Genomic DNA, 20,612 nt, shown 5'->3' with positions numbered 1-20,612 from the left:
ACTTGCTGATATTGAATACAGTGTTGTATTTTACAGGCTGTGGATTTAGATTTGCCTTTGATTTGTGTGGAGTTTTTGTTGTTTGTTTAATTGGGTTTTGTTTGTTTGTTTGTTTTTTGTGAGCTCTACCACTAGCCTCTTGTAAAATTATGGGAGACTCAGTTTACCCTGTTTACTTCCTAAAATTCCTTCCCATTTTCTTTAGGCTACAGTCTCTTCAGGGCTGCAATTGTATCTGAGATTGTACAGCAAGTTGTGTAGTTGTGTCTTGTCTTCTATTGGGCCCTCTTATAACCTACGTTATCCACAGAGTAACAAGGGCAGTGTTTCTTGCAAACCTGTTTTCCTAAGGGAACCTCTCCAGTCTTTTAACAACTCGAACGACTTTTTGCTGGAAATGCTAAAGGTCTTTACTACCTACTGCCTCCTTATCTGATGCATTCTGTTCTCCAGCTCATTCTCTTGGTACCTATAATTCAGGATTCCTGTCTCTCTCTCTCATGGGCTTCTGGGAGAAAACAGTTTTTCCTGGAACTTTCAGGATAACAACCATTAATAAACAAGCTGTGGAACCATTTGAAAATTCCTGCCCAAATGGCAGTGTTTCCCGTAGGGAAAAAACGCTCAAACCAGATAAATAAGTATGCAGTTTGTGCAAGGAGCTCTGTTTCAGCAAATAATTTATGAAAACATTAATAAAGCTCAGCTAACATCTTCACTGTGTGAAGTACAAACTCTGGCTTATAACTTGCTTTCTGACTCTGTAATAATGTACATTTTTCTTTCAACAAATCAAACATCCTTGGTTCTTTCCCCTTAGGTTGCATTTTCTTTATTAATGCTTCCAGATGTCAGCTGGGCCAAGTTTTCAGGTAGGTACAATGACACAGTTGTATACTACAGTAAATTCCCCAAGCTTGCATTCTGAGTGTTCAGTACAGTGGATGCAGTGAACCTTGGGGGCCTTTATTTTTATGACAGCAATAAATTCACCTAGTGAGATGAAGACTTATTTTACAACTCTTCTCTTTGATGATAGTAGCATTATATAGTGCAAAGCCAGTGAAACTAAATGTGCTTAAATAGTACAAAGTTTGAAAAACGAGAAAACAGAGCTATTCAGTTGTCTGAACGCAGTACAGAGGAAAGGTGGGTTTTACCATATAGCCACTCTTTGGTCTCTGAATCTGCCAAAGGACAACGCCAAAGGACAATACCAAAGGACACTACTTGAACCCCACAAGCTAAAAAGGTGTCTTGTATGTGCTTTGGTATAACATTAGGGTTCATTTGAACACTCTCTGTCAAGGATCAAGGCCCTTAATTAAAGAAAATAACAAATAAACAAAACTGCTTCCCAGCCTGCTTAGCAAAATGTGGCAAGCAGATACAAGACCTGAGGTCAGGTTTGCTGTCAGAATGCTTTTGTTTGTTAGTTATCCATTATGGAATTTCTTTGGTCTGGATCAGATCAAATCTAAACCACTTTATTGGCTTAGGTCTGTATAAGAATTTAATTTTGAGCTCTGTTTTTATCCATGGAGTTTGGCTTCAACCAGCAAAATAAAGAAATAAAATATATATCCTCTTTTAATTCAGGATTTTGTTTTCCAGTAGGAAAAAACATGCATCCAATAAGGAGCATTTCCATCACAATTATTAGTTGAACATATTTTCTGACATGGTCAGCTCATGAATAGTGGAAGTGAATTTTAGTTCATAGCAATGATGTTAGCAATGTATTGTTTGATATAAGGAATGGCATTAAATATTGCCCACTTTGGCAATATCTCAGTTAAAGATGGTAAGGACTGAATAGTGTAAGAAGAATAAGGCTTTTAGGAAATTCTCTCTTTGGGACTCTGGACACTAGGAGATGATTGCAGAACGTTTGCAGATTTTTACAGTATTTTAACCCTTTTTGTGCCAGGTCTGTGAATGTTAAATACTAGAAGGATACTTCAGATTCCAGGATCTTTTCTATCACTAAGTGCATTTAAAGTCTTTATTGAAAGAGCAGATGGGGTTTGGGAAAGGCAGGTAGCTTACAGTACTGGAAGCTATAGTGTCCTAACACTATTTCTCCCGAGCTTTGACTCATAACTTGGAAAAGATACTTCATTCTTTTGATCTTCACTTTCTGTCTACAGTCAGCTTTGATTTATGTAATGAATGCATGATACAATATGAATGTCTTATCAGTGTTTACAACTAAAGAATTACTCCTAAAACTGCAATCTCTGCTCCTTCATGTCTGTACAGAGTGCACATAATCGTGCACATAAATAAGACTTTAACTCAGAATACATGTGTAATCAAGGTAGGAGGACACATGGCATGTTACAAGACAACTATTTTTAAAGGATTAACTGCCTAGTTAAGACACCGTAAAAGAGAAATCTTTACAATAAGGTTCAAAGGCAGGCAAATTCATTACAGAAAGAGCTGGAAAAGGTAGGTCTGTTTAGCCTATCAGAAAATAGACTGAGCAGATACTTGAATACAAGACATCAGTACTTTCAAAAGTCAAAACTACTAAACGATAAAGGCCTCTTTAATCTAGCAGGGAAAGATACGAAAAAAGTTAATAGCTGAATGTTTCATCCAGACACATTCAGATTAAGAATTGGTGCCTTATTTCTAAGATTGAGATTGATTAACCACTAGAATAACTATTAAGGGACATAGAGTCCTTATTTCTTGAGGCCTCCAAATGAAGACAGAGCAATGAAAAGCATATTTTTAGAAGATATATTTTAGTAAAAAGAAGAAAAAAATTGCCAAGCTCAATACACAGGTGATGAAATTTAAGGGCATGTATTACACAGGAGGTCAGACAAGGGGATCTGATAGTCCTTTCTGATCTTAAACATTTGAGTGAAAGCAGACCAAGGGAGAATGCTTATTCTCAGTATTTTCAAATGCTGAATAAATTATTAACATTTATCACCCTGCCTGTGATTTCAGCATTGTGCTTGTGAAATGCAACACAGAAATACAGGAACCAGGAACACTCAAACTGCAATTGCATTATATGGATGGTAGGCAAAGCTTTTATCGTCCAGCACTAAGGTACTGTTGTACCCTGGAAAAATTATGTCTGTTCTGACAAGCACTGAATCTCATCTGCTTTATGCAAAAAGAATGAGAGAGAAGAAAATATATGCACATAACAGTACTTCCTATCTAACATGAAATATGTTTATGTCTTACTGAAAGAAACAGAGCTGCATGCATACTCATGAAGTAGGTACCTTCAGACCATAGACATCCTATAGGCACAGGATTTGATTAATATGCATTTTGTGCATTGCTTGATGGAAGCTGACATTCCCCGGAAAGTAAATGTGGTAAACCATTATCAGAAGACCCTGCACTTCCACATGCATTATTGAGCAAATGTGAGGATTGGACAGGTGGACAAGTCAGGTAGGGAAAGGAATTTTTCAAAGTTGTGTGAGGGTATGTAAGGGAGAGGAATGACATGGCAGTTGTGGCATTGAGTGATGAAAGATAAGTCAAGTGGAAGTTCTAGCCAGTTGTAGCCTTGCCAAGGGTACGCATGGGACGGGAGAACGGCAGCAACTTCATGAATGGATCAGCTATATCTGAGCTAGACTTTGATAAAGTTCATCACAACATTACAGGATGAACTCCTTGAAAAAGGTCTAATCATATATAGTACACAGTTTTTACGATAGGGTACTGGTGAGTTTGTAGTAATGAATCACATGAAAAGCTTATGCAAGAAAGTGAAGAATGTGGAGGTCAGCAGAAGTGAGGCACCAGTTTGTGTAAGGACTGAATTTCTAGGTGAAAGTCAGACATTTAGCTATGACCTGAAGATTATGTGTAATGCCTGGAAATCTGTGGGTAAGTACCTGCTTAGCAAATAGGGATAGGCTTATGCATGTGTCTTAAATGTCAGAAAAGCCTTAGTCTGACAAGTAAAAGATTCAAATATCAGACTGTTTGTGTGAGATAGTGAGACTTGGTTATGTCTCCTTTATAAAGCAAATGTTATATCAAATATGAGCTCCTTCAGTGATTAAAATAATGCCAGTTATATTGCTTGTACTTTGCTTATTGGTGGTCAGTACTTCCAGGGGAATACAGTGAATTTTGTCAATGTTGATGACCGATGAAGGATACCAACAGATTTAGTGGAGGCTGGTCACTTCCATAGCAGTATACTTTTTGTGATTCGTGTTCTTCTTAATACATACTTATCTGTGTGGGTGGTTGCGTTTCAAGAACTGAGGTGAAAATTGCCCTGTTTTATTTTTCTTTCTGGTCACAGTGCCATTTTGCTAAAGTCTTTGATGATATAAGGAGCTCTATAAGCTTTTAGAAGATAAGCAAATATGTGCACTTGGATTTTTTGCAAATGTTTTGCCCTGGACAATATCATCCTACCAGACTTGTTTAAATTTAATGTAACTCTGTTTATTTACACTGAAATATTTCTGGCCCCAAAGGAGGAACTGTCTCAAACATACTCGTATAGAGATATATCTCTTTTCATGGCCTGATCTAAAGCCTATTGGAAAGAAAATGTTTACAACAGGTAGCGCTACAGGTTAACAGGTTAGATCAAAGAGAGAGTTTAATTTCTATTCAATTTTATATGGTTTTTCCACCAAGGTCCTTTTCATCTGGGAGCAGCACAAGAGTCTGGAGGGAACCCAGAAGAGAGCTGGAAACTGTTCATCCAACAATTTCAGGTGTATTTCTAGAAGCAAGTAAAAATGTCATAAAGGAAAATGTACCCCATTGTTAGAAATGCTGTGAACAAAGTGTGACAAAGAAATCACTGTCCAAGGCAAACATGACACTTTAGAACACAGGCGAGAGGTGACTGTGCAGCATGATTGAACAAAGCAGTTTAATAGAGGCAAGATATAGAAAACAAAAAAATTAACAGCTCAACTAATTGGAGACTTACTTAGCATGCAGTTGCACAGCCAAAAGGACTGTAATTCCCTGCATTTACTGAGGGCCCACAATACTTAAATTGTTAAGTATTGTGGTCTTAAATATGGTCTTAAATTGTTAAGAACAATTAATGTCTTAGTGCAGTGCAAGATGTACAGCTCCCTTAGCTGAAATTCCCAGCCATGTGCAAAGGGTAAAATAATTTTAACCCCCTGCAAACAAATGAGGACAAAAGTTAGAAAGATTGTTCCTTGTCTCTTCATGCCCCACACTTTTTTTTTTTCTTACTAAACAGGGAGCGCATAGTGAATAACAAGAAGTATTTAAATCACGCATATTTTCTCTGTTGTCTTAAGCTTCAATGTAATGGTGAATAGAGCATGAATGTCAGCAAGCTCAACTAGATGTTTTTCTGAGAGTTTTTGACCATGCTACGTTAGAAGGCATTGTATTCATATGTATCCTATGGCTTCCAGACTGCAACCTTTCAAGCAAGAGGGCAGTCTAATGATCTGCTTTTCAACCATAGTTTTGCCTTGAGTAGTTGTTACTCTGCTGTGCTTTACTGGCCCTGTGCTAGCTCTCTCTATATGTTGGTGCAGCCATTCTGTGAACTGGGTTGGGAAAAATGTTCCACTTGAGAAACAGTAGCACTAATAATACTAAAATGATGATTTCCAACTCGATCAGCTGGACGAGATTCCTGCTCTGTTTTGCAACCTGATTACATAAATGTTTTACCACCACTACCTGCAGGATGATTCGGGGACAAGAGGAAAAGCAGAGGGTACTAATGTCAGTTTAAGCAATACTGCTATTTGGATAGTAAGCCCAATTCTAGAAAAGGAAATGTGCTGTTAGTAGTAATCCTTTCAGGAGGTATAGATCTCTCTACCTAGAGCAGATGGGTGGCAGCTGAGTTGTGATGGAGCACTGTGCATGGTAAGCAGTGTTGGCCAACATTTGCAAATTCAGAAGGGAGGGACAAGTCTATTCCTCATACAGCCATACTTTCTCACCTCAGTCCTTGCTGTTGGCAAACTTGGTATCATTTCCAGCTAAGGGGACCTGCTGTAACAGAACCAAACAGGTCTTAGCCACAATCCATTTAAGACAATAACAGCTCTCAATGCTGAATGTGCCACCTGGGTCACTCCTAGGACATCCTGGGCATCACTGGTGCCCTGTGAAATGTTGTTCCAGTGGAGCAAAGGTAAATGTGTTGGAAATAACATATGGATATGACAGCAGTGGGTGAGAAGTCAGTTGTGAGTGGTGGAGGGCTGCATAGGATGTGGTCAACTTCAGACATGGTATTCCTGAATCACTGGTTCAGTGCTCTTCCCTTTCCACGTGACTGGATGGGAATACAGAGCCAGCAAGAGATTTGGTCTTGCATGCAGACTCACTGCACAGCTTGCTATATGAGTCAGTTCTTTAAAACACAGCTGATATTGCAGGGACAGTTTAGTAAAAGGCACTATTTTCAGGACAGCATTAGTAATTTTGTTCTGAACCTGCCTAGCAATTGAAACAATAAGAGAAAATGTTTTTCCAGAGCATTGCTTCTAACCCTTACGGGGCCATGAGAACGCAATCACCATAAAGATAAAATCCTCTGTTGGGAGCCCCTTCTCTTTCTACGTACTCACTAATGATTTGCAGTGTTGCCTAATGAAGCTAACATGGAGTCTAAGGCAATTGTCCAAGTTGCTTGACTCACTGTGGTAGACAGAAGTATAAACCACTCAAAATTGGTGCTAGGACTAAGGATCATTCTTGGGTTTCTGTTGTTCAAGGGAAAAGGAAATGACTTTCATGTATGTTTTTCTTGCTTTTAGCTGCATAACTGGTATTTTTTTTTTTTTCTCTTTCTTACCAAGAATAGAAATCTATCCTTTTAGGTTTTTTTTCCTTTTAAGCTTGAAAATTCTCATGCGATTATGTGCTTTCTGGATGCTTCAGCTTATAGAGAAATGCTACTGGAGTCTGTGTTAAAACTGCAAGCTTTGGTAATATTGCGAATCTTGGTTTCTTGTAAAATGTTACATTTGAGTCAGGCTTTTCAAATAAACCTCTAATTAGCAGGATAAGGACCAGGAGGAATGGTAGTTGCTTGGTCTTTTACATTACTATGCACAAAATGAACAGCTTTGGGTTGATGACACCCTACATCCAAGTCCTGCATCATTGAGAAAATTTTCACCGCTTGAAAAAATTTGACTTTTGTATGACTATTTTGCATGTGGAGGAGGGGATCAGGTTATATCGTATTGGAACTGTAGTATACACTCTGTATTAATTTTCTCATTTTATTTGTGTGAATAATGCTTTCATTTTCATATATTCACATTGCAGAACTAGAATTCCTTATTCCAATATAATAATTTCTAGTAAAATAAATATTCTGCAGAGATTTGCATAGCATTAATTTCCTACTTGGGTCGTTATAAATATTTAGAAACTTGTGTAGGTGGAGTTCTGTATGGTTAAAGATGTCACCTAAACTTCCTAGTGGAATTATTTTGTAGTAATTCTTTGAATCATTTGTTATGCTGTGTATACTGGCTAGCTCTGAGGTTCCTATGCCCTTAGCTTTGTTTCTCTTAGACAATCACAGTGGTAGCTTAACTGTAAAAATAGCAAAACCTGTTTTTTAAAACGCCAGTCTTCATTAGATGGTATTAATAAAAACACTACAGATCGTATTTGGCATCAGCGCTGGCAACTTTGATTTGAACATGTCAGTATTAACTGATTCATGCTATCCACTTCCACAGCAAAGTATCTTTTCTGTCAATAGAGATTCTCATCTTGATTTTTGAGTTAACTTTATTTTTGCGGTGGAAGCATGGGAGTTAAGTGTCTTAGCCTAAGGAGCAGGAGTCCAAATATCACACAGGAATCCTGATTTGACACAGGGAACAGAAGATCTTTAATACCACCTCTGATGGGAATTGCTGTTGTAGTACAGAATGGGAGTTGGAATGGTCACAGGAGGCCAGACTGGTATCCAGTAAAAAAGAAAACCCTTTTATTTTACATATTTCTCAAAAACAAAGAAAAAATCCAATTAAAACCTTAAACCTAGAAGTACACTGCTTTTTCCCTTTCTATAGGACTTACTGTAACATTTCTAGCACCTCTGAAGTTTGATTGCACTTTTAGAATTAGTTTTATCTAAAAAAATGTGTTCACAAGTCATTCAATGTTAACACTGTGTGTTCAACTGCTGTATGTTTGCTAGTGTTTTATCCAGGCTAATTTTGAATATCTCAGAGGAAGCGGTCATATAAATAAACCCCTATTAATAGGATAATTGGGTGATGTTTAAAACAGTGACCTTCAAAAGTTGTTTAATGATTTACCAGGATTAGTTTTGTTTGTGCTTGGAGTAGGAATTGCAGATCAGGCTTCTTTCATGGCTTAGGCACCGGTACACCAGTGCATGTCAACTTGTCACCATGTCAAACGTATGTTTGTGCATATACATACACGTATATAATCACAGGCGATGAATTGCTGTTACTGTTTGTTAAATGGCTGCAGATACATGGTCCTTTTAACATAGCAAATATTCATCTTATTTGAGGTTTTGAAGAAAACAAAAAGAAATGTCCCCATTAAAATTGGCTAAACCATTTTGAAAGTATTTTTCATACTCAGAATTGTAAATAATTTTGGGGAGCTTTTAATCTAATCATATATCATTGAAAAGAATGAGTTACTGCTGAAGATAATAGTCAAAATACTCATTAACTATTGGAGCAAAGTCGTATCAATTTTAGGTGAAATGCACACAGTGGAGATAGGCAGTTCCAAGTGGCTTTTCACTTTTTCCAAATCTGCCCTGACCTGATTACACTGGGATAAACACATGCTCACATATGAATTCTCATTTACTCCAAAATAGAAGAGTGAAGTTATTGAGATGCTCTGTAACTCCATATTTGGGAGATGAAACTTTTTAGCTTTGTAGCAATGATTAGAATTTCAACTTCGCTTTTTCTTCTTGGGTGCCGTTGTCTTTTCTTAAAAAGTGGTATCATATGTATCATATTTTTTGTAAAAATTTATAAACTCCTTAAAGTTTTCTGCAGTTCTAGAATATATAGGTGTCTAGTGGATATTTAATGATTGCAGACAGTAGGTCTGTGTGAAATATTTTTTTAAATCAATATATACTGCATAACAATTATTACATGTTTAAATCTCTGATTCTTCAGAGCATAGAACTGCAACCTGCCATTGTAGTGCTCCATAGTTTATGACCTAATTTTATGTACTTTAATATTCTTTGTTCTTCTAAGTTTGTTTACTCTGCTGAGTAAAATTATATGATCCATAGAACAGATTAGGGAACAGGAAGCTCAGTAATGCAAGTTTTGTGTTTCTGCTATCTGAAGACATTATGATAGGGCTGAAATGATTTGAGGAAGCCTATGCACCTCTTATAAATTCCGGTAGATTTTTTGTAGTCATTTATAAAAATGTGCCATGGAATTTTTCTCTGATGATGTGAAATCATCCTCTGCTGGGGAGTTCAGAACATCTCTGCCAGTCTGGAGCTAGAAAGTAATGTTGACTACAGTGACTGAAAAATAGGTATACTGGGGAGTTTCCAGTCCCCAGTGAGGCAGATAGATAGAAAATTACCATGAATGGCATAAGGGAATGCCTAATCATGAATCAATACGCATGAAACTTGGGCAAGAAGTCAGACCAGATTACTCACGGTTTTTTCCAATCTGTTTTGGAAAACTGCTGTGGACAGACACTGAAGAACATTTCTGCACAATCTATTGTACTAATTGACTGCCCCTTGGTGAAAAATGATGTTTTTTTGAGACCTGTGAATGCTATTGCATTAGTGAAACAAAGGATTCCATGGAAGATTGTTTTCTCTAGCAGTAACTTTTTGTTTTTAAACGCTTTGGAATGTTGGAGTGGTACATGTTGCAGCAGTCCATCTTCATACCCTGACATGCAAGTCTGTGAATTCAAAGCAAATGCCCTTACATAGCAAAAGCCCTGGGGGTTAGTGCCTTTCCAGGGGATCTAGATATTTTCCCATGAGAATGCCTGGAGATTTGACTGTATACTGCCCCTTGATTCCACTTAGACTCAAGTACTAGGAGTTTTCAGACGCATATGGGATTCGGGAGAGCCATATGAGGAGCCCAGAAGTAGAAGGAGGTCTTCCAGAGCTGAGACAGAGATCTGAAGAGTGTGAATTAGCATTACATTCATAGATTTGCCTATGTTAATTCTCCCTAATAAGATTCCAGAGTATATGAGAAACATTTGTTAAAAATGGATTTGTGATGCCATGAAGCATTAATAAACACAATAAGCAATCATAGTACCTCAGTATATACTGTCTTTCACATGAAGACCTGAAAGTGCTTCACAGACACTAATTAATTAAGCCTTACAACACACCTGGGATGGAAACACTTCAGGTGAGTTTATAATAGCAGTTCATTTTATATTTACATTAAACACAGACACAGAAAGGTTAAACGACTAGTCCCCAGTGACGCAGCAAGTCAGGGCTAGAGCAGGGAGCACAACCCCAATGCCCTACTTGGATGTCACTCTGCTGGAACAGTGGAAAATATGTATTACAACCATGCAGTTCATAGCAAAGTAAATAAGATATGTAAATATTTATTTATATGGAAAGTTTGGGATAACAAAATGTTATTGTGATATAATGAATTTGTGTTGTACAGATTGAGCAATAAATGCAGAGTAATGCATCATAGAACTCATTTCACATTAGCAGTACAGAATGATGCTACCAGTCCCCTGCCATCCACTTCTGCAAGCGTGTTGTAGGTGCAGCAGCAGGACTAATATTGCTTTAAGAATATCTGCAGCTGGAGAGAACTGGCTGCTCTGAAGTCCCATATTTCTTGATGCTCGAAGAATCTAGCTCTCCATGCCCTTTTCATGTCTCTAGTATATTATTTTCTTAATCTGAATCTTTAAAGTGAAACCAATTAAGAGACTTTTTTTCCCCAGAGCCAGTGTAAGTGGTTCTTGAAATGTGTTTTATGGCAATATTAGGGGACTTGACTTAATTTCTCTTAAGTTGGCATTGGAAGTTTCCTAGGGAATCCCCAGGACATTTTTTCTCTATAAAGCAAATAGTTGAGATTCAGCTTTTCATGTTATATTTTTAGTGTTTCTCAGTTTGGTCATGTTGGGAAGTTGGATGGGCATGTGTATGAATACAGAAAAAAAGAAATAAGAAAGCTCAATGAGAACAGAAAGTTAAATGACTTGTTTAGTTGAAACCATGCCTAACAGTGTAGTCTCTGCATGAGCTACCAAATTTGTATTAATTTGAAACACACTGTAAGCCTTTGAATTTTCTGGCCTTTCCCAGGGGGAAGGTGCATAATGAACTTGCATTGTTTCCTCTGAACTGTAATTCTGGCTTTTTTTACCAGCCTTTATCACTTTCTGAAGTTAATTGACTACTACCTGCCAATTAGTGGACTCAATCTGTTCCTGGCTTGAGCTGATGAGGTTTCCAAAAAAATGAAATAAATATATTGGTGCAAGTTTCCACTTCATAATGGAGACAGTGTCATAGCTTTGATGATACGAGAACATGCCCTTTGTCATCTCAGGATCTGAGCCAACAGGTTTTCACAGACCTCATCCCATGGATTGGTATTCAGCCTGATAGCTAGGTCCCTATGCATGCTATACTCAACAGCATAAATAACTGCACAACTAACAGAATCGTGTTTAGGGAACTTGTCTCAGGTATGGGACACCCAAGCTCAATCCATTCTTCCTTATGTGCTCTAAAGAAGAGAACTGACACTAGGTCTAGTTTCTTCCTAAATACACTGATCATAAAATTTAAAGTGTTCTCAAACGGGACTTGCTTATCCTTTCCTGTTGAAGTTGTTCAGATTGGGCTAAATGAGTACATTTTTATATATACATATATATACACACATGTACATATATATAAACTTCTGTGTGCATGTAACTCACAACTTTATAGAACTGTCAGAACTGTAGACTATATGGATTGTTTGCACACTGTCTATATGTAAAACTTTTTCTTAAGCCCATTCACCTATTTCTCCATCTTAGATCTTGACATTAAATACTGTCATTCTTTAAGCTTCCCTTCATGAACATCCTCTCTTTATCAACATGCGTTTGAATTGTTTTGCTTCTTGTTTGCATAGGTTCATCTTGAATGGCTAATTTAGAGCTAAAAGGTGGATTTTGACAGCAAGGAGAGTTAGCTAGGCTAACTCATGAAAATAGGGCTTTGACTCCTTGTTTGTAACATTTTTACAAATACGCTGAGATTGATTGCAGGGTCCTTCCTGACACCCCCATCATGGATCATGATTGGAAGGTCACAGGAGAAAGGTTACCAAAACTACACAGACGCAGACATACATTTCAAGAGAAAGCTGTTGACAATTGCTATGTATTTTTACCATGTACTGTTATTACTATTCACAAAATTTCCATCTATGCCATGAACAAACGCATTATAATTGGTAAAAGTTTACTTCTGATTGTATTACAAATGATATATTGGAAGGATACTTCTAATTCTGCAAATACAATTCTTCCCCCTTCTCCCATCCTAAATCAGGACATCCTTAAAATCCTCAGGAAAACTCACTGAAGTAGAAATGGAGGCATAGGAATGACTGTGCATGCATGTGCATACACATCATGTGTTACAGCTAGTTTTGCTGTTAAATGAATAAAGCTATATATATCCATCAATACATATAAATGAATTAGAAAAAATCCTGTCATTCATCACTCTATAGCTTAAGTTGCCTGATCTTAACTGACAGTGCCGAAAGTAGCACAATATCCAAATGTGGAGCATTTATACCATTGTTAAAAGTACTTTTACTGAACTTACTGCTCAACTTCTATTTTGAATCTGCATGTGAGTTGTTCTCTTAAATCATGGTAATATTTATGTCTTAGCATGCATTTGAGTTTTTTTGCTGCAGGTTTAGAAAGGAAGTCACCATTGTCACTGTGTCTGTGACAATGTGACCAAGGGTCACTGAAGCATGGACCAAGGGTCACTGAAATGAGTTGACATCTACAAAGCCAGTTGGTGTAGCCCAGGGTACATCCAGATCTTGGTTCTAATTCAGTGCCCAACCCTCTAGGATAAATGCAGTTATTTGTCTGAGAATGAGAATAGGTTATATGAGTAAAGGGCACCTGTACAGTGTCCACACTGGAACTTGATTTGATCTAAATTCCCTGGCAAGGTATGTGGAGAAGAGGCTGGCCAAGGTCACCATTAGTCAGAGTACAGCAGCCTCATACTGCTGCAAGTTCCTCAGCAGGGAGTGTTATCCTTACCCAGCTGCTTGATCCAGGCTTTGTGCGCTTGTTAGAAATGGTTAGATTGATAGGAAAACAGTGTGCTAATGAAAACACTGGAACCTTCCAAGAAATAGTGGTCTCTGGTGGAATAAATCCAAACATGGAGTTCAGCTTCTATTTACAAGCATGGCAGAGCAGGAGACTTCCACAATAAGTGCTTTTAATCCTGTTAAATTAACACACAACTTCTTTGTAAGTAATTCAGTCATTTCGGAAAACACTTTCTGCTTCATCAAGACCTACATTCCAAATTCTTTCTAGAAAATGGCTTCCTATCTGGTTGTTAAAAAAAATGCTTTTGAAAGGCTTTTGGATGATTTCTTCCTCTTTGTGAAATGGTGACTGGGACCAGGGCATCTTTTTACAGTGCTGTGTTAGACGAATCAAACCCCACATCATCATCCCTTGCTTTACAGTGGAGTTTTCTACTGAATGCCAACGACCCACCAAAGCACTAATTTCTCAAGTACTCATTTTGTTACCTTTTAAATTAAGAGTTTATGTGCTCACCTCCTCCCATCAATGCAGGTTGCTCAAAGAAAAACAAATCTTGAGCTACATCCTGCTTTCTGTGCATTTGTGCTCTGCATACATGATACCAGACCTCAGCAGGGCATTTGTAGGGTTGAATGGGGGTTTGGGGTGAGAATGCAAAACCACAGTTTTTCACGTATGATTTATTAGGCATTCGTAACTGCTAAACTCATTGTAAGCCCATAAATTTGCATACATTTTTACTGACGTGACCCAATTACAGAATGAAATGAATTTCATTAAAATGTATACACTGGCTCTCCTTCCAGTAAAGTGCTTATTGTTGACTGCCTTTTGTACCTTGCTGAGGGAGAAGCTTGTTTCAATGAAGTCTGTAGGCTGAAATATTTTATGTTTAGACTCAGATCTTACCTCTCAGCTCTGTCGATGCTTTTTATCCTCTTTGTAGTCAGCCTAGTTGTATTGCTTTCAAGTACTAAGGGTAATCCCTCTAGCTTTCACAGGCATTGTCAGCTGCTTTGATGCATGATCCACTATAACACGCAAGTGGGTGCTCCTTCCAGTGTGAAAAGTTCCATATTATACACCTTATTCTTTATCTTCAATGTGATGCTGGAGGATGCACTACCTTTCAGCTCCTCCACATTGTTCCCAAATCTATAGGGAATAGACCTCTCTTTTTAATACAGAAAATAGATCTTCTAATGGTGGTGAGTTTGAATTTGGCAGAAGGATGTTGAATTGAATGCCTTGAAGATGAAAGTCCTTTCTTCACAAATGAGGAACAGCTGGAACAAGTATACAGTATACAGGCTTCACACGCTTCTTCTCATAGGGAAAACTCACAAAGCAGCTACTTAAGTCTTGATTAAGACCTGCTTTAAAAATAAGTTTTGAACATGTGATCTTTAAACTGTTTTTCTGCCTTACCAGCATAACCCCTCTCTGTTAATATATATCCCACTTTGGGGGGGGGCGAAGATGAAACACTGAGTGTTTGGTTTTCTTTTGTCATGTCTTGAGTTGGTGTATTTTAGGGGGAGATGAATGCAAAAGCTGGTGAAAACCTGCCAAAGCAGTTTAGTAAATAGTAATTGCTATTTTACAGACACAATAGTGAAGACTGTACATGCAGCAAACAACCCAAGGGGAACACTTTTGTACCAGAAACTTATCTGCTTTTTTCTACTGTATCAGTTAGTCTGATTGAAGATACTGCCACTCAGTATTAAAACTGCCTAACTTACATTGTATGGCAGCCATCTTTAATTCCAGCTGGCTGTGCGCACTTTGTTAGACATGTAATGTGCAAGGTTTCATATGCCAATAGCATTTGCTGAAGTCATCTGTTGCTCTGTAGCCTTCTGTCAAATATGCAGACAGAATCTCATTAACTTTAAACGAAGTAATATGAGGCATTCACCAAGAGATGTCTCTCTTTAAGTTGGTGCAATGAGCTGTGGGAGGGAATACTGTGATTTATATTGCATGTTTTCCCAAGGTAATGTTGCTTTTAAGTTTGTAAATTTAGAATAATGTAAACAGACATCATACAGTGATGAAAGATGTATTATAGAACTCTGAGGTAAATGGGTAGAGACAGTATACATACTTTAAAAAGGTAGTATTATTTCTTTATATCCCCAGTTGCATTAAGGTGCAACTTAAAACAAGCTTTTCCACCTTTATTTCTGCGTACCATCAGCATCACCACTTCCAAACCTACTAAACTCAGGAGACAGAAAAATAATCAGTCTGTTTGAATGCCAGCAGATAGCTCTCCTTTCTGCAGAGATTAGTACTGAATGGGACATTCCATAAGCAAACACTGATATTTCTAAGCTTTCACAGTGTGGACATGCAGCAACCTAGCTGCAATGATGGGAGGCACATAGCTGTCCTCCAATCTTGTTATTGAGTAGTTTCAGTTAAAAATCCTTTCATGTTAATGAGGGGATCCCTAAAGAGGAGAGTAATTTGTTTATAATCAGAGTAGACTCAGTACAGAAAGCAGCAGGGCAAGTTGTTTCTGTATGCTCCATATCTGTTGTTCATACCTATGCCTTAGCAGGCAGCTGTGTTTAGGGAGATCAGCATTAATTCCAGCTCATTAGTTGGTCTCTTTACTAAAAGTGCCAACGAGGGAGCCAGTTAGTGCTGACTGGCTGTGATCTGTTTTCTTATGGACTCATCTGTTCAACCCTCAGGGAGGTCAAGACATACCTGCACATTTCACACAGGACATTGGGCTACTAGCAGATGATGACAGCAAATGATGATTAGCCTCCACTGTCCCTCTCTATATTTACAGTGAGAATGAAAGGCATAATATTCACTGCCACCTCTACACAGCCTGCAGCATTTATTGCTGGTGCAAAAGTGCCCCTCAGGGCTATAAACACTTTCATTTATTAACCCTAGAAGAAAGACAGCATGAGCAAAGACTGTATTACCACCATCCATGTAATCAGTAAGCCTCAGTCCTACACTGAAGGGTTGAAAGTGAGAATGCTTTGATTGGACATCTTTCATTTTCTGATGCATTTATTTCAAGACTTCCTGAGATTGCTGGAAAGAGAGCTAATTAACACAGTCATGGGTTTCTGTGCTGGTGGACACCTGTCCAAAGCAAATGAGCCATGACCAAGGAGCTGCTTTTGTGCGGGTCACTGAATTTAGCCATGATTTTACTGTATTTCAATCATTTTTTACAAATGGCCTAAGATAGATTCATTTGTGGCAACTAAATGTGAGAGGCAATCATTGCTACTCTATTTCTTTGTATATTGTCTTGCTCTCACGTTTCAGACTTTACTGTTAGATGGAATTTATGCCTCCCTAGAGAGCTGACTGCACTTTTACTATCTTGCTTTTGTGGCAAAAGCAATGTCATCACTTTATGTGTTTATGACCCTTTTTGTATGCAAACCTTTTGAGACATTCCTTTTTGGTTGCTAATAATCTCTGCCTTTGGATAGTGTTATATCTTGAAAACTTGAGTATGAGTGAGAGCAGATTTTTTTTCTGATCTTTCTTATCTCCCAGTATTTCACACACTAAAAAAGAGGGGAGCAGTTCCAAATTGTAGGGGAAGCATATTAGTCATGTTTGAACTGCAATTCTTGTGAATACACCTGAAATAAACCATATGAATTGAATCAGATTTGGATAAGCGTTCATTGAAACTTCTTTCCTTAATTTGTAGATTATGTTGTAACTGATACACCTTACATATTATTCTCACTATTCTTAAATCTCACTACTATTAATTAAAATGTGCATCAATATAGAATTGTTTGTGATGGAAGATGAGAAAAAATGGCCAATGCTCAGCGGCAATACAAAAAACAAGTTTTGCGTCGGGATTGAAGAATTTGAGAATAGTAAGAAAAACAAGTAGTCTAGGGGTTTTTGTGTAGGCTGTGTTTTATTGGGATGCTTAAAGTAACATTATTCTTTGCACAAATTAGAATACAATCTACAGTACATCTATGTTTCAAGTGTTTTAAGATCTTGATTTCACAACACTTGATAAGGAATGCTTCCAACAATTCAGTGCCTCTTAAATACAGTAGTTATACAAGACAATATAAATCATAGAATCATAGAAAGGTTAGGGTTGGAAGGGACCTTAAACATCATATAGTTCCAACCCTCCTGCCATGGGCAGAGGCAGTTTGCGCTAGACTGGGTTGCTCAAAGCCTCATCCAGCCTGGCCTTGAACACTGCCAGGGATGGGGCATCCACAAATTCTCTAGGTGCCTCATCACCCTCATAACAAAGAATTTCTTCCATATACCTAATCTAAATCTACCCTCTTTCAGCTTAAAGCCATTCCCCCTTGTCCTGTCATCACATGCTGTTGTAGAAAGTCTTTCTCCAGCTTTCCTGTAGGCCCCCTTTATGTACTGGAAAACTACTGTAAGGTTTTCTAGAAGCCTTCTCTTCTTCAGGCTGAACAAGTCCAACTCTCTCAGCCTGTCTTCATAGGAGAGGTGCTCCAGCCCTCTGATCGTGTTTGTGGCTCTCCTCTGGACTTGCTCAAGCAGGTCCATGTCCCTCTTGTGTTGGGGGCCCCAGAGCTGAACACAATACTGCCGGTGGGGTCAGGGACACCACAGATCTCTATTTATTTTTTAAATTTAACATTGCCAACGTTAATAGCACTTAATATGTGCTATTATTACTAAAGTATTAATTTTGCAATTTCTTCAGTAACTTTTAGTGTTGTACAACATTAGAAATAGGGTTACTATATTTGTTTGTCTTCTTTTATTTATGAGACTGGCAGCCAAGTGGGCAAACTGAGTTTTGGGGTACATTAAATACAATATCAACAGATGGTCAAAAGAGGTGATTATCCCACTGTATTCATCATCGGTGTGGCCTCACCTTGATTACTGCTTGGTCCCACAATTTAAGAAGGATGTGGAGGCCCTTGAATGTGTCCAGAGGAGGGCAACAAAGCTGATGAAAGGGCTAGAAGGCATGTCCTGTGAGGAGCAGCTGAGGACACTGGTTGTCTAGTTTGGTAACAAGGAGGCTGTGGGGTGACCTCATTGTTTCTACAGCTTCCTGAGGAGGGATGTGGAGAGAGAAGTACAGGTACTGATCTCTTCTCCCTGGCATCTTGCAACAGGACATGTGGGAATGGATCAAAGCTGCATCAGGGGAGGTTCAGACTGGACGAGAGGAAACATTTATTTACTGAGAGAGTAAAGACTGTTGTAGGACCCATCCAACCAACTGAAACTATTCCTGGTGAAATGGTCCTCTCTGCCTCCTGGGGGAGATCTCTGCATGGCCGCTGCAGCATGGAGTTGCTGAGAGAGTAGCATGGTTGAAGCAAAGCAATCTTTAATGCACAGAGCTTGTTTCAGAGGCAGTTTCAGACTGCCTGTTGGCTGGCTGTACTCTGACACACCAAACTTCACAAAAAATGAAGTCATCTAGGGCCTAACCAAGCAGACAGGCTTTCACATTCTATCTGTCCAAAAGAAGGTTTCTGGTTACTTGTGGTGTTCTTCTCCCTTTCTTCTTCTTCTTCTATATTTATTTATTTATTTATTTATTTATTAGGCTGTCAAAACAGATTTTGGTCTGGAGGGAAATATCAATACCTCAGCTTCATTTGCAGGCCCAGGGGCATACGATTCTGCTCTATTACCTAATTGTAGAGTTGTAACTAGATCACAAAGTGACCTTCCTGATATAGCTAGGGTAAACTATTGTTTAGCATTTACATTGCTGACTAGCAGAAAATGATGGCCAGATCAAGGCTTGTATTGCAGTTTTCCTGGGAGATGGTAGTGTCAAAGATTATGGCTGAGCTTTCCTCTATCTGGAACATGGAAGAGAGATTGTCTATTAATATGGTCTCACATGCCCCACCATCAATTACAATCCACCTAAACAGGATGTCAAGGATTAACCCCACTTTTTCCTTTGCCTGTCTCATATAAGTATTCTTTTTTCATGATATACTAAGCTAAATAAGGCAGAAGAACTTTCCCGACATAGAATGTAAAAGGAGAGAAAAGCAGAAAGCAGAAGAAAAGAAAATGCCCCTGAGCAAAAGCTCAATTTTAGAGTATTTTTTCATTAAATCTTGGCAGCTAATTTAAGAATTAAAATATTACTGGTTTTCAAATTTTACAGCTGACTAGCCTGTGATTTTAAAAGTGTTTGGGGAAGGTGAATAGTTCATTAGCTTGTTCCCTCAATGACACTTTCAAATGCTTTCCTTATGGTGACCTCTATTTTAAATTTATGGGAATCACTTAAGTGTCAAACAAGCTAAGTGGTGCATTTCATTAATGAAAAATTAATGGAGAAGACCTTGGTCTAGTTTGCAGTACTTGTTTACAATACATAAGTCATTAGAAGAACATCAGTCAAGCAAGGACCCTGTATGGCTGCAGTCGTGTTGTAAATGGGACTTTATTCTCTTTTTTCCAGTTAATGAAAGTATGAGGCAGGGAAAAATACATATAAAAGAGATTTAATGAGTCTTTGGAAAAGTGTTAAAATAGGGTACACAAGTCATAAATTTCAATTACTAACTCTACTCTGTCTGTGCTTATTAGTGTAGGAACGAGATATCAGTTCATAAAAAGACGAAAGTACTTGTGACAGACAGGGACTAACTGACTTGCAGAAAACTGGACTATGGTCTAACAGGACCGTAGGCCGCACAGGACCAGGGAGAAATTCTTAATACTCACATGTTCTTTCTGCTACTGAGTTGGCACGTGACCTTAAAGCAAGTAATTTCTCCCCAGAAATAGTGCTGCTTCTCAAAAACTCACTTCTTCAGAAGCTCCTCAGGGATAGCCTTTGGAGAGAATCTCATGCGGTCCTTCTACATAATGAACAGTATGGGTGCCTGAAAAATCAAAGTCACGCTTCCATGCAAAGTGAAAGGCCTAGTTTATTATCTTAAAAGAAAAGCTGTGCAAAATTGTACAGTTCAAATATATTTTCCAGCTTAAATCAGGCTATGGTTACCCATAGGCTTTGGCTCAGAAATGAAACAAGTCTTTTCTTTAAAACTTTTTTCATCATATAATAGGTGAGGAGCCTTTTAAAGATACTTCTTTCCAAGCACATTAATTCCAAAACACCATCCTGGATTAAACATAGATACTAATAATACTTTTAAGTCTATTTATATGATACAATTCTCCCCATTTTATTATAGGTATGCTTATCATACAAGTGATCAACACTGAACTAGACAGTGAATCCCAAGTTGTGAACAGTATGGTATAGAGCAAAT

General features: G+C 38.1%; 1 long non-coding RNA gene across 7 annotated transcripts in view; it reads left to right on the top strand.

The window, feature by feature from the left end:
* Positions 1 to 20,612, top strand: part of LOC115607385 — a 68,177-nt gene that overhangs the window by 20,075 nt on the left and 27,490 nt on the right. For 2 of the 7 annotated variants that reach the window (XR_003991218.1, XR_003991222.1), the window contains exons 4-5: positions 821 to 872; positions 4,645 to 4,724. The exons of the other annotated variants lie outside the window; for them this stretch is intronic. This is a non-coding gene — a long non-coding RNA (uncharacterized LOC115607385). The remainder of the gene's footprint in view (positions 1 to 820; positions 873 to 4,644; positions 4,725 to 20,612) is intronic. 7 annotated transcript variants of the gene reach the window in all.

Source organism: Strigops habroptila, chromosome 4 (assembly GCF_004027225.2).
Source record: "Strigops habroptila isolate Jane chromosome 4, bStrHab1.2.pri, whole genome shotgun sequence".
In the NCBI taxonomy this organism is placed as follows: Eukaryota; Metazoa; Chordata; class Aves; order Psittaciformes; family Psittacidae; genus Strigops; species Strigops habroptila.
This window is presented reverse-complemented; position numbering and strand designations above follow the sequence as displayed.